The sequence below is a fragment of the Lissotriton helveticus genome, chromosome 9 (genome assembly GCF_964261635.1).
Source record: "Lissotriton helveticus chromosome 9, aLisHel1.1, whole genome shotgun sequence".
Classification (NCBI taxonomy): domain Eukaryota; kingdom Metazoa; phylum Chordata; class Amphibia; order Caudata; family Salamandridae; genus Lissotriton; species Lissotriton helveticus.
In genome coordinates this window covers 184389678-184404564 of record NC_136070.1, presented here as the reverse complement: position 1 = coordinate 184404564, position 14887 = coordinate 184389678, and the positions used below count along the sequence as shown (strand labels likewise).

Below are 14887 nucleotides of genomic sequence, written 5' to 3'. Positions count from 1 at the left end.
CATTATGGATGAGGAATGGAGCCACTGAACTCCTGGTCTTATTTAGGTTACTTACACTGTTACTGGAAATACTTCCAAGTGTAGGGGAGTGATTTGGGTCCTTTCTTTTATTTGTTCTGGGTGTTGAGTGCTGGTAGATCAGGCCATGTGGTTGAGGCTGTGTCGGGCGAGGCTACATCTTGACTGTTTGCTGAGTCCTAGAGCGCGTCTTTGTTTGGGTCCTAACATTGAATGCTGGCAGTTTGGAGTGTGGACCTGAGCCTGGATCGTAATGGTGATGCCCCCTTGTGGACCACTTGGTACTGGTCTTATATTGTTTGTAACCTCTTTTACCATAGGGTTTTAGTGGAGGCTGGAATGAATTGTTGGAGAGTCTGGTGAGTCCAATTCTTTAGGTGTCAGGGGTTTGGAAAGCCCTTAATATTTTTTGTTGTGGAGTTAGTAGCTGCAGCTGGATGCTCTAGAAATTTAAATATGCAGGTGCAGCCTGATTTCTCAAAAAAGGCTTGGAGCAGCGATACCAGTGGACTGACCTGGCCTGTGAAGGTTTTTGTCTTGTCGTCCATTGAGCCTTTTGACGTCATCTTCCTTGCAGGCTTTTTTTTGGTTGCAGGTCCACTGCGCAGATTGTTGTTGTCTGACCTCGTGTTTTTCTCCTCCTTACTAGGATTTGATGATGTTTGGCGAATCTGCCTATTTTGGGGGAGTCTGTGTGATGGTAAGTATACTCTGCATTCAACATGCAAACTGCACTCAAACTTCTACTTTGGGCCATTTCCGCAAGGCTGCAGCTGGTCCTCTGCTGTGCAATGCCTTCCAGTGAGGGCTTTAGAGCCCTATCTTGATCCGCTGATACATCAGGTAGGCGAAGTCAACAAGTGGTGCGCTGCCACACCACTACTGGGTAAGCTACCAGAAGTCCTTCTCAGGTATGAAAGGGCACAAGCACGTGCACGCATTGTGGCAGTCGGCAGTACCCCATCCTGGGTGCCAATATGAACTGAAGAGAAAGAAAGGATAATCCCTGCGCTGCCATATCTTCCTGTATAAGGGGGCTCTAGCACGTAGTCGCTGTGTGTGTAGGCACCGCATGGTTTTAGCTGGTGAGATGCCTAAGTAAGGTCCTTGCAGAAATTGAGGAAGGTGCCAAGTGAGTGCTGGTGTAGAGGGATAGTAATTACTGATGTAGGTTTTTCCCACCCTGGGGCAGGTGTAGGTTGAAGAAGCTGATTTTGCAGTTATTTAATCAGCACAACTGCACAATGGGTGAAGAACTGTTGCGGGGGCGGTCCCACAGATAGAGCAAGCTGCACCGACCTAATGCCGGCTGCTTCTGTCCTTACGGTGGGTGCCGCGGCTCTAGCCTAGCCTGCTGCTACTGCTCCTTGCTGATTTTTCTGCTTGTGTGTCTCCTTGCCTCTCTTTCCTTCTCACTGATGGGGGGAGAGGCGGGAAGAGGAGCTTATCTGGTTGGTGCTGAAAGTGGGATTGCGGGGTGGCATACAAACGACCGCGGGGGAGGCGCTGGAGGCTAGCCTGGGGCAGGCTAGAGTAGGGCAGGTTGTGCCAGAGTGGAATGTGCAAACGCTATTCAAGTCTCCCCAGATTACGGGCCGCGCGAGAGGACCATTTATACTCACCAGTGCTGCCGCCACGTCTCGCTTCACTCCCCCTGAAAGGTCACATACCACCTTATAAGCAAGAGCTGCTGCCACTCTGCTGGCTTGCTCCAAGCGTGACTTCACATGCGCCGTGGCCTCGCAAAACTGGGAAACCTCAGTGTTGACTGGTAAACATAAATGCTTTGCTGGCTGGAGAGAAAGTATCAAGAACCTACTGTGGACCTGGAAAAGGGAAATAATATTTAGAAAGTAGAAAGGTATTCAGACAAAATATCGGATATGAAATATCGAGGAGAAGAAATATTGAGTTTGAAATATCAGGATGCACAAATATGTATATAATATTGTGGACAAGAATATCGATTTTAAGGTAAGTAATATTGATGTTAGAAATATCTATGGAGTTTACAAAAATATTGTTAATAATATAGTTTTTTAATTATTTTTATGTGTTTTAATCTATATTATAATCGTATTTATAATAGAGTGTTTGTATAATTATTGTTAATGTTTTTTAATATAGTTTGTAAATTTTGGGTTTTTTTATTATTTAAAATAATAGTTTATATGCATTTTTAGTGCCCGTGCGGGTTATGGAGTTTAAAGGGGTAAAAGGTGGGAAATACATTTATTATAGTTAATAATTAATTCTTAATTAACATTACGGACCCGATTACGATGTCGTCCGGAAGGGCTCCGGATGTGATTCGTTATTGCAGAATCCGATTTGGAACCCTTGTTTGAGAACAAATCGTACACATTTCCCAACGATCGATTACGATGTCCAGAAACTGTTTGTGCAGTCCGAATCAGTTTCAAAAGGCATCCTAACAGCCCAAGTCTTTCGGAACTGAATCATACAGCTCTGTGGGCACGGTTTCCGAACAAGCGAGTATGATGACCAATTCGGACAGCAGTTCAGATTCGGTCTACCCTATGAAAGGGCTGTTGGAATCTGTATTTGGGGGCCCTTTGTGGGCTACCTTCACCCGGAGGTGTCCGATTGTGGCCCGTAGGGGTACCCAGATGAGCCCGCTTCTCAGTCATGCACAGTGTGCCAGGCACCATGTTGTGCCCACTAAATGGTGCAAGGTTTTCCCCAACCATCCCTTTTTTCAATGCGAGCCTGTGTTCTCGTTCAGAACACAGGCTCCCATTGAAGTCAATGTGAGTCCGACCGAACAATGTTGGGAAGCATCATGATCTGTCGCTCAGACTCGCACAACCCAATTTGTTGGGAAAAGCATTCCGAAACCAATTCGGGTGGACTGCCTTCAGGACGACATCGTAACGGCCCTAAATATTTAATTGATAATTATGTTAATTTGAGTAATTCATTTTTTCAATTATGTTGAGCTTGGAGGTTCTGGGGTTTGTAGAGGTATAGGGTGAGAAGTAATTTAATTATAATCATTTAATAATTAACTATTTAATTGATAATTAATTATGTAATTTGTGTAATTAATTACATTTCTTAATATTTTTGGCGTGGGTTGTGGTTTTTGTATGGGAGAAGGGTAATAAGGAAATTAATAACTACTATATGATGTTAATTATTAATAATTATTTAACTAATAATTATGTAAATTGTGTAATAATCTTGTTACATATGAGGTGCGGGTTTCTGTGTTTGTAGGGTTCAAGGGTGGGAAGTTCATTAAATATAATTAATTACAGTTAATTGTTTTGCAATGTTTAATTGATAAATAATTATGTACTTTATGTAATTAAGATATTTTTTAATTATATATTAGGCGCGCGTTTTTGGGTTTCTAGGAATAACGGGTTGGAAATAATTGAAAAAGAATTATTGTTTTATTAGTTAATTACTACTAATTATTTTAAATAATAATGAATTATGAAACATTTTTTAATTATTTTAATTTCAAGATATATTTTAGGTATATGTTGTCTACTTTGTGGAAGTATGGGGTAGTAAGTTATTTAACTATTAATAAGTGGAAAAAATAGTGGAGTAGTGTGGCTCACTGGTTAGAGGCGGCAGGCCTGAGAGCAGAAGTCAGCCTGGGACCAGGGTTCAATTCCCGACGCGGCAGGGTCGTGGACCTTGGTCAGCGGACTCGATAATTCTCGCTTCGGTGCTTACTCTAATCAGGGGTTCCACTCGGCAACTCTGGGCATTAGCTTGCCTAATCTCCACAACGGCCCCACCAATTCCGGGGATGCCTGGCTCCACCTTGGGGACTCCCAGCAAGGGACCATCCCACAGGGAAAGCCAGGACGGGTTCCCCAGAGTTATACAGCGCCGGGACGCCCCGTTGCTGGGGCAGCTGTGCGCTTTACAAGTATACTACATACTACAAGTAGTTATTTAGTCTCTACTGCTGCACAGACTGGAGTGGAAATTGTAAATGTTACCCCTCCGCTATCCAACTCTTTCTCTACTGTTGAACAGAATGGAGAGGGAATAGTACATTTTACCCCTCCTGAGTCCAACCCTTTACCTACTGTTGCACAGATTGTTGTGGGAATAGTACATTTTACCCCTCGCAATCCAACACATGCCCTACAGTTGCACAGACTAGAGTGGGAATGGTAAATGGTATCCCTCCGCAATCCACACTTTCTCTACCGTTAGACCGACTGGAGTGGGATAGTAAATTGTTACCCCTCCTGAGTCCAACACTTTCCCTACTGCTGCACCAACTGGAGTGGCAATAGTAATTTGTACCCCTCCTGAATCCAATGCTGTCTCTACTGTTGCACTAATTGGAGTGTGAATAGTACATTTTACCGCTCCGCAATTCAACACTTTCCCTCCTGTTGCACAGACTGGTGTGGGAATAGTAATTTGTACCTCTCCTGGGTCCAACGCTTTCTCTACTTTTGCACAGACTGGAGTGGGAATAGTACATTTTCCCCCTGCAGAATCCAATGATTTTCCTGCTGGTGCAGAGATTGGAATGGGAATAGTATATGCATTATTCCTTCAATTTTATAGTTTTGTTTAAATGTATATTATTATGTTTCTGTGTATTTAACATTATATTATTTTTATTTATTTAATAATGTTTGTAATATGTAATATATTTACTTTTTAGTGTGTAATTAGAATTGTTTCCAATTTATTTGTTACAGTTTGTTACAATTTATTTGTTACGGTTTGTAACTCGTAATATATATTTATCGATATATATATATATATATATCGATGTATATAAAGATTTGTTTTTTAAGTTTACCAAAGTTGAGTAAGTTGTAACAAATTATAATTATCATTTTAATAACAGGTTTATATATGTTTAAATAAACATGCATATATATATATAATGTTTTTAAATAAGTATACAATGTATACATAATTCTAAATTATTTAAACATACTTAATTTAAATATTACTGTTTAATGTTAATATATTTAATGTTTACTATGTTTAACTAAGTTTATATTAAAAAACAATATTTTTTTTAATCGATTACTGTATAACTAGTTTCTTTTCGCAATATTTTTGTTAATTACATTATAAGTATAGGATAATGATATTTTTTTACTTGATATTTGCATGCAAAGCTATCCCTAACCCATGTTCAGGCATTGGGTAGTGTAGACCTGCTAGAATCTGGTAGTTATCAATGGCTATGTGCCTGTTGGAATGTGGTTACTATTGGTGTCCTTCATCTATTTTACATTGATACCAAGCTGAAAGCAATAAATGTTTATATATATTTTTCTAACACCCCTGCTAATTTGCATTCTACAAAGGTAGATTTTTATTCAATTGCACAATTTCCAAATATTATTGAATGAGTGGATTACTAAGTGAGTAGATTCATCACAATCATAAAAGTCCACACTCTCAATATGTAGCTGCTGTGCAATGTATCACGGATAATTACTGACAGAGCGTCATGTTTTCCAGGTAGCACACATGACTCCAGCATTTTGCCTAACTGTGCATTGTATAACCATCTAGCAACAGGAGAGTTTGGAGGTTGGAGGTCGCATGGAAAGGTAACATGTTTTCAACAATAGTTTTAAATGCATATTTATTATTTACACAATACTAAAAATATACCTAATATTACGAATGGCAGTGCCTAATCCTTATGCCATTGGATACTGGCAAGATACTTAAATCCACGAACACCGAGAGAGGGAATATATAGTATAGTCTCACAAGCATACAAGAACTGTTATTGAAAGAACATTTGGTTTGTTGAAAGGAAGACTTTGCTCTGCATAGGAGAGGAGAAACATTTGCCCGGAGGGGCGGCTCGTTACTGCTTTTAGCGCTCGTGGTCAGCGCGCTCTGTTTTAACTACCAGGTTTTCAATTTTATTTATTTTTTGTGCTCTTTTCTTCCCTGATTTTATTTTGAAGTGCCCCCTTACTGCATATAATCGTTACTCACCGCTGTTTTGGCGGGTCCGGATTCTGGGGCTGTCGGGGTTTGCGGCGCTCTGACTTTGGGCGCCATCTTGGGAGGGACAGTGACGCTCTAGCTGCGCCATTTTGAGCGTCCTTGTGGGGCGGTTGGGAACTCATTTGGAGGACCTATTTAAGGCGGTCCCTTTGACTGCACGCTCTGTTGGAAACATTTGCCCGGAGGGGCGGCTCGTTACTGCTTTTAGCGCTGCGTGGTCAGCGCGCTCTGTTTTAACTACCAGGTTTTCTATTTTATTTATTTTTTGTGCTCTTTTCTTCCCTGATTTTATTTTGGAGTGCCCCCTTACTGCATATAATCGTTACTCACCGCTGTTTTGGCGGGTCCGGGTTCTGGGGCTTGCCGGGGTTTGCGGCGCTCCGACTTTGGGCGCCATCTTGGGAGGGACAGTGACGCTCTAGCTGCGCCATTTTGAGCGTCCTTGTGGGGCGGTTGGGAACTCATTTGGAGGACCTATTTAAGGCGGTCCCTTTGACTGCACGCTCTGTTGGAAACATTTGCCCGGAGGGGGCGGCTCGTTACTGCTTTTAGCGCTGCGTGGTCAGCGCGCTCTGTTTTAACTACCGGGTTTTCTATTTTATTTATTTTTTGTGCTCTTTTCTTCCCTGATTTTATTTTGGAGTGCCCCCTTACTGCATATAATCGTTACTCACCGCTGTTTTGGCGGGTCCGGGTTCTGGGGCTGTCGGGGTTTGCGGCGCTCCGACTTTGGGCGCCATCTTGAGAGGGACAGTGACGCTCTAGCTGCGCCATTTTGAGCGTCCTTGTGGGGCGGTTGGGAACTCATTTGGAGGACCTATTTAAACCTGTCCCCACAGCGCAGCGGGATCGCGCAGCGGGTTTGCCCTCGCATTGCCTGAGTCTTGCCAGAGTCCTGCCCGTCTGCGCCCGTCAGCGTTCCGGAGGCGTCGGTGCGGCGGGAGGGTCTGGTGATTTAGTCACGTAAGTCTAGCTGCGAGAATGATATGCTACTCGGCATCGGAACTACGCTTACTTCAATCATCTTTTTCTGCCTGTCATACTGTTTTCCCTGCTCGGTACAAGGGTAAGAGGCAATATCCTGGTTGTGGGTGGTCGCCGGGGTACACTCCGACCACTTCACCAAAGAGAGAAGTGGCCAATGTGAAACATCTCTGCCTGCTCTTGAATACTAGATCTCTGCCCAGACATGCCCAGGAGGTCTTTGATCTCCTGGTTTTGGAAAAACCTTTATGCCTCATGTTGACAGAGACGTGGTTAGGGGATTTGTCTAATCCCGATATTGCGGTTGCTATTCCGCCGGACTACAATATATTCCGGCAAGATAGATTGAAGGGTAGGGGAGGTGGGGTGGCCCTTGTGGTGAATAAGCTTGTTACGTGTTCCGTTATTCCTACGGACATTATCGCAGGCGCTGAATCCTTGGCTTTTTCTATCTCCTTGGCCCCTCATCAAGCCCTTAAAGGGCTGTTAGTCTATAGACCCCCTGGACCGGTGGGATCCTTTTTTGAGGAACTGCAGGCAGTTATTTCAGGGTTGGTTTTGAGTGCTGAGCATTGTGTTCTGGCGGGAGATTTCAATTTCCATCTGGATGTGGGTGGGGACCCGGATGCGAGTAAGCTCCTTGATATCACGGCTCCTCTCGGCCTTGCCCCTTTCCTTTCCGGTCCAACACATGATAGGTGTCATACCCTGGATCAGGTCTTTTCATCGGCCCCTCTAGAGGATATTGAACTTCTCCCGGTTCTCTGGTCCGACCATAGGCTGGCTAAGTTTTATGTTCCGGGCTCGAAGAAACTACCGTGTACTGCGCCTAGACAGCACGGATCTCTCTCCAGGGCGTTGCATCGGGTGACCCCTGAGATGCTAGCTCAGGCATCTCTTGACCATCCCTGTCCTCTCTCAGGTGACCTAGAGCGGGATTTAGAGTTGCTGCAAGTATGGTTGACTGACAGGCTTAATGATTTAGCTCCAGTGCTAACCCCTCGGTCCACTCCGAAGCGGGTTTCCGCTCCATGGTTCTCGGAAGCCCTGGCGGAATCTCGTCGGCAGTGCAAGGTGGCTGAAAGGGCCTGGCGCGCTCAATACGATCCGTCGGCCAGACTTGTGTATATGTCGGTGATTAAAATCTATCACCGTGACATCCTGCATGAGAAGAGGAGCTACTTTACTAGGAGGATAGAGGCAGCCTCTAATTCCTGTAAGGAAATCTTTGGTATTGTGAGGGAATTTACGACCCCTCGGACCAATTTCTCTCAGGCCGTTCCCTTAGATTCTTGGGTGCGTGATTTAGCCAATTTGTTTTACGGCTAAAATTAAATTAATTCAGGATTCTTTTCTGGAGAGGCAGGTCGAAGTCTCCCACAGCCCTTGGGGGGGCGTGGCACGGCTGGCCACTGTGGATCAGATCTGGGCTGATTTTCTGCCTATCTCTATCTCTGCGTCTTTGGCCTTTCTATCTTCTCTTAAATCTGGGTCCCCGCTAGACCCATGTCCGGCCAAATTTTTGGCGAGGATGGCGGCAGTCATTAACCCGTTGGTCAATCCACTTCTGAACCTCTCCTTGAGTGAGGGGCGGGTTCCGCACATCTGGAAGCAGGCGATGGTGATCCCTCTTCTTAAGAAGCCCGGCCTAGACCCGGAGGCGCCAGCCAACTATAGACCTATTTCTCTCCTTCCGGCATTGGCCAAAGTCGCGGAGAAGCACGTGCATAGCGTGCTCTCTGATTTTCTGGAGACCAATGGCCTATTGCACTCCTTCCAGTCTGGCTTCCGCCCCAACCTAAGTACCGAGACAGCGCTGTTGGAGGTGTCAGAAGCCATTAAGGAGGCTTTGGACTCAGGCGGCAAAGTCATGCTTGTTATGCTTGACTTGTCGGCGGCCTTTGATACCATCCCCAATGAGGGGCTCCTCGCCAGACTTTATGACATCGGTCTGAGGGGGACGGTACTCAGCTGGTTTTCGTACTTTCTAGCGGGCCGTCGGCAAACGGTCTGGGCCTCTCCTAGCTCTGCTGAGATGCCGCCTTTGGGAGTCGGGGTTCTGCAGGGCTCTGTGTTGAGCCCGACTCTTTTTAACATCTTTATGACTCCCTTGGCGGCACTGGCTGAGTCTTTTGGGGCCCAGATCGTCTCCTACGCCGATGATACCCAGCTCCTCTTTTCGAGCAAGAGGGGTGAGGATTTTGACGGAGAGAGTATTCGAGAGTGCCTGGGGGCTGTTTTCAGGTGGTTTCATCTGAACAGCCTCAAATGCAATTCAGATAAGTCCGAGGTACTGTTTTTTGGCTGTGCCGTGGACCCTGAATGGCATGCATGGTGGCCAATGGATATGTTCCCCCCAGCTCATGCTTCCCAGCTGGCGAAAAATCTGGGGATTAAGATCGACAATGGACTGACTATGAGATCTCAGATCCTGGGTCTTGCGGGCACATGTTTTGGCATTCTCAAGATGCTCCGGAAGTTTCTTCCCCTGCTCTCGGAAGAACACAGGAGGATCACGGTGCAGGCCTTAATTGGCTCCAGATTGGACTATTCCAACGTCCTCTATCTCGGCCTTCCAGAATATCTTGTGCAAAAGCTGCAAGTGGTGCAGAACTCTGCTGCACGCGCCATCTTTGGCCTCCACAGGAGAACTAGAGTGTCTGGTCTTCTGCAGTCGCTTCACTGGCTGCCTATCCGGAAACGGATAATTTTTAAAACACCGACACTGGCCCATAAAGCACTTTTTGGTTCTGGCGCGAAATATCTCCAGCGCAGGTTGGCCTTTTATCGTCCGGTCCGTGCTCTGCGCTCAGAATCTCTGTTTCTTGCAACGGTTCCTCGAATAAAGAAAGCCCGAATTGGAGGGCGCTCCTTCAGGCTTAGGGCCCCACAGCTCTGGAACACTCTACCTTTGGCCTTACGCTGTACCTCCAATTTGATGTCTTTCAGAAAGGGCCTCAAAACATGGCTTTTTACCCTTAAATTTTTTTTGTCGCTGGATGTCTGTTTTTCCGTCCCCCTGTTTTTAACTGTGTTATGTTCTCTTGGTTATGAGCCGCCTAGTGAAAAGCGCCGGGACACTCCATTTGAGTAGCCGTGCGCTATAGAAATAAAAATTAACATAACATAACATACCAGAGCACTGGAATATGATTCAGCCAATGTTGTAAAATAACAGCCACACGTGCTATGCAACACAGTATAGTAATATGAAAAGACATGACTGTTAAATCTGTTAGTGATTAATCTGACAATGTAGAAGAGCATCCTTCACAACCTCTACCCCAGGACAGGATGCTCCAATAGCCATTGAAGGATTTGCATGCAAGCCTGACGTTACAAACAATTACTTCCAGGAGACATAGGACAAACAAATTATGGCCAAATTAAGATGTCGGTCAGATGAGCATCAGACTGTTTGTAGTGGAAACGGACCGTTTGACAAGGAGTTGGCGGCTCTGTTTCCACCATTAATATGCAGCCGTCTCAAAGTGTATATTTCCTATTGAGGCTTGTGCTGCAGCACCAGCCTCCACACCGACTGACTACACTTTCGAGAGCGCCATTATGCCCGAATATTAGAGAATCCTACGATTATAATTGATCAAGTTCATCCTGATCTATCCGGTACATCCGGTACATCTACTAACCGCCCTGAAGAAGCCCCAGGCCAGATGGCCGTGTAAAGTGGTGAAACACGTGTTGGCTGTTCCATTCACTCACTATCACGGATAGAGTGACAACACCACTATAAACAACCTACAAAACGAATCATAGTGTGATTGGAATTTTTCCGCAAAGAATATAGAAATCGAATCTTGCCCAGACAATCTTGTTTGAACCTTATTCACATTGGGGGGTTAGTTAGGGGTGTCCCCGTGTTAAGGGCAAGCACCAAAGAAGAAAATGGTTGCTCAAATATATTATCTCCAATAATCAATAGAAAATATACACTTTTAAAATATCTGTGCACTGTGTGCGGTGCCTGCCACACAGTGCAGGGATGTTTAGGTGGGTCCATAAGTGGCCCCCAGCCTCACTGCGGAGGCCGCATGGGGACGGGGGCCCCTTCTAGGGGCTCCCAAAGTCACTTTCCGATAGCCTTTCCATGTCGGGTAGGCCGACATGAAAAGGTTGTGGGAAACGAACGTCATAATCACGACGGCAGTGCCTGGTCAGGCACCACCGGCATTTGGGGATTATTAGTCCTTCCGACGCTCCGACGGACTCCTTGGGCCAGACTGAAGTGCAGTGGAATCCCCCCGTGGGTTTCCCTTCGACCGCCGGTATTGAAATATGCCGGTCTGAGGAAAGCATTCGATGTTGGGCGGAAAGTCCTTGACTAGCTGTTGGATGGCTTCCCGCCCAACATCATAATTGGGCCCTTTGTTTCCTGTTTAACATGTTATTGTTTTCTTGATATAATTTGTTAAAAAATGGTTATATGTAATATTGATTTGTAAACCAAAATAGAACAAAGGGTATGCAACTGGCTTTGCTTTATAAGAAATTTTAGAAATAAGTATTTTTAAGTACAGGAACACGTAATTATATCAAACCAAAATATGTTTTATCTACAACTTGCAATTCTACTAACTGTGGCTTCTTGTAGTTCATGAAGTGCTTGGCCTAGGTGTTGTAGACACAATACCAACAAATTACTTCTACTGATACATCATCAGACTGAATAAGCTACATTAGTAATTTGCATTTTTTGCGAGTGTATATGTCATTTGTGATAGAGTCCTGGCTTCATCGCCAGTTTGATCAACCATCTGGATATTTACTGAGCATATTCACATTGTTGTAGTAGCAGATGCTAGCCTTTCAACAAAGTAGACATAGCCTGTAGGCAGGTTTCAGCCTCTGATTCAGCAGCAATAACTTGGCACAGATCCTTCACTGCTCCTGTTATATTTGACATGTTAGTTCTTAATATTTAATTATACTCAGACAATTTCTTCCTAATCTCTTCATCTCTTCTACTGAGGTCACAAGTGCACAATGCTGTTTTCGTTGGATCAGTAGAACAGACCTTTATACATAAGTTATAAATCATTGAATTGTGATGCTATAGGAGCACAAACTCACCCACCAATAAATTCTTCCATCTTGCCCTGTACAGACTGCCCAAAGACAGATGACTGTCCTATTTGTACGTCTTTGTGGTGGTGACTGTTTTTTTTTCCCAGTAGGTGGTATAATTGAAGTACAAATTGGTTGTGTGGGAATGGACAACAATAATTACATTTCTAATGCAATGTCCTCTTCTCTTGGTTTTGATGGACTTTCTGTTCTTACTGGTTCAAGCATAGCACGGACTTCCACCTCTGATGGTGTTACAGCCCTTTATCTGTGGACTCTCGATAGGTGCTCTGTTTGGGGACACATTTTATGGTTCTCATTAATACGCTGTTTTTTATTTAAAAAAATATAATTTACATATACATTTATGAAAATATATTTACATTGATATAAATATATTTACATTTGTATATATTTTCATATACATTTAGACTCAATGTACAAGGAGTACATTTCCATTAATGCATCAATCGTAATCCAAGTAAAATCCAATCATTACAGTTTTGTTAAACAAGTTAATTGCGGACATGTCCTGGATTTGAAAGCATAGTAAGTGTTAGATGGGGACATTTACATTATTTAGGTGAGAGCCTTTAGTTTTGAGTTGGTTTCCAACTTTAAAGTTTCTCTCAAAAGGATTTTAGAACCCATTTATTACTATAAATGCAAATGAGCTAATTACTGGTGACAACCTAATGAATGAATTGCTAAGACTAAAGGATGTCAATTATAAATTATTTTAGGTAAACATCACTTACAACGAAACTTTTACAACGCACTACCATTACAATGCGGTCATTACAACGCAAACTATTACAACGCATTGCGCTGGAGGGCGCTCTAGGATAGGGAATAGGTTAATTTACTATCCAATAACCTTCCCTAGTGTCCACGGGGACTGGAGTTGGAATAGTAAATTAAACTATTCACTATCCAACACCCAAAAGCGCTATGCGTTGTAATGGTATGCGATGTAAAAACCGCGTTGTAAAGGCAGGCGTTGTAATAGCCTGCGTTGTAACGTCATACATCCATTATTTTAAATTCAGTGATTTGCTCAGTTGACTAACCCTTTTTGCTTACAGTTTAGAAGCTATGTTGATTTATCTAATAAGCGATTAACCACGCAAGCATTGACTTTCAACCCTGGTTACAAGTTCTTTTTTTTCTTACAGATTGGGTTGCTCTGAAAAATTTTCATATTGGCTGTAAGAAGAAACAAACACCACCTATGCTTTCTGTCCTTTTGGGCACAACAGTCAATTAAGACTGATAAGACTGATTGCACAACATGCTTTAGATACAGCAGGTACATATCCAAGAGAAAGTCCAGCACTCTGTAGAGTAAATCATTCCTACCAGAAGTGTCATTACGACATCTGTTCGAGCACTGGTACTATTTTATCTTGATGGCTGCTATGTTCTACTGGCTGGAGTCCCTGGATCATTCTGGCACCCTTTTAAAGAGCTTTTAAAGCAAATGCCCACCTCATCAAATCTATTCGAAAATTCAACAGGATAACTACATATTTCAGATAGTTTCAGAGGCATCCTTGAAGACCTGGTCCATTGTTCGAAAAAGTGTCAATGATGGCACCTAACAATATTTGGAAACCAAGTTCAGTACACCTGGAGCTCAATGCAAGATGTGCAGTACCAGCATCATTAGATTTGAATGCAAGTATTATGGGAAGAAAAAGGCCGGAAACCGGTCATTCTCATGCTAAGCTGCTAGAAGTGGAACTTCCCAGGCAAAATCTGCCAGACCCAACCCTCTTCCGTGTCAGAAAAGAGCTCACCCCCCTACTCAGCAAGAAACACCTGGTCATTTTAAACCTCTTCGGTATCTGAAGAAGGACACTTTATAATGCCACCTGCAAACTCAATATCCCTCACTGGCACGTTTTCTCTATTCCATAGCCTACCTTACTCTTAGCTGCTGTTTTGCTAAACCCTCTGGCCGCGCAACACGGTAGTGCTCTATCTTCCCTCACGGCCCTGTGACAACCCGCCTTCCTGTACCATTCTTCCTTCAGTTGATACATTGTATCCCGCTCTGTTGTCTGCTTAAGACCAAAATATGAATGAATAAAGTCCACTTAGGGTCAGATATGAGAGAACAACATTTTTGGGAATTGGTAACATTAAGTGAATATGTTGTGCTTCTTAAATATAAGCTGTTTTAAAAAGGTCTCGTAGGACCTTATCACTCAGATGACTACCTGCCATATTTTTAACAGGATTAATGGCAGGGGGTTTAAATGTGTTATTCGTAAGCTTCCACTAACTCATCAGCTAACAGTAAGCAGCTCACAGACATGGAGCCCTGTTGAATCCGTGGCATCCAGCCAAAACAAATTCAAGGTCTGAGGATATACAAACACACAAAGAGTGACTAACAAAATGGGGCAGAAACAAGACTGTCATAATGCCACAAAGTAACATGATTGGTCATGTTCCAGGCCTGTGCTATTGGCCCCATTGTGTGCATGAGAATGATGCCAGGCAGTAGCCAGAGCAGATTAAAAATCGGATTCGTAGGAGACGTGTGCAAACTGGATGTGAGAACTATCTTGGAGTTGAAGAGAGCATGGCATGAAACACAAGCAGAGAAGGGTAAGTTCCTTCCGTGCTGTAGAAGCATTGGTGTGAGGCATGTACATATGCACTAGTGTGTGTGTGCCCATGTGTATGCGTGAATTCAACAACAACAAGGGACCCCAATTTTAGTCAGCAGGGACCTCGGGGAGCATATTTTTTTCAAACAACATTGGTCCCCAACATTGAGAAATTTCAGCACAACAATACAATA

At 43.8% G+C, this 14887-nt stretch overlaps 1 protein-coding gene across 1 annotated transcript in view; it reads right to left on the bottom strand.

The window, feature by feature from the left end:
* Window positions 1-14887, bottom strand: part of ABHD12B (abhydrolase domain containing 12B) — a 257788-nt gene that overhangs the window by 151407 nt on the left and 91494 nt on the right. The window lies entirely within an intron of this gene.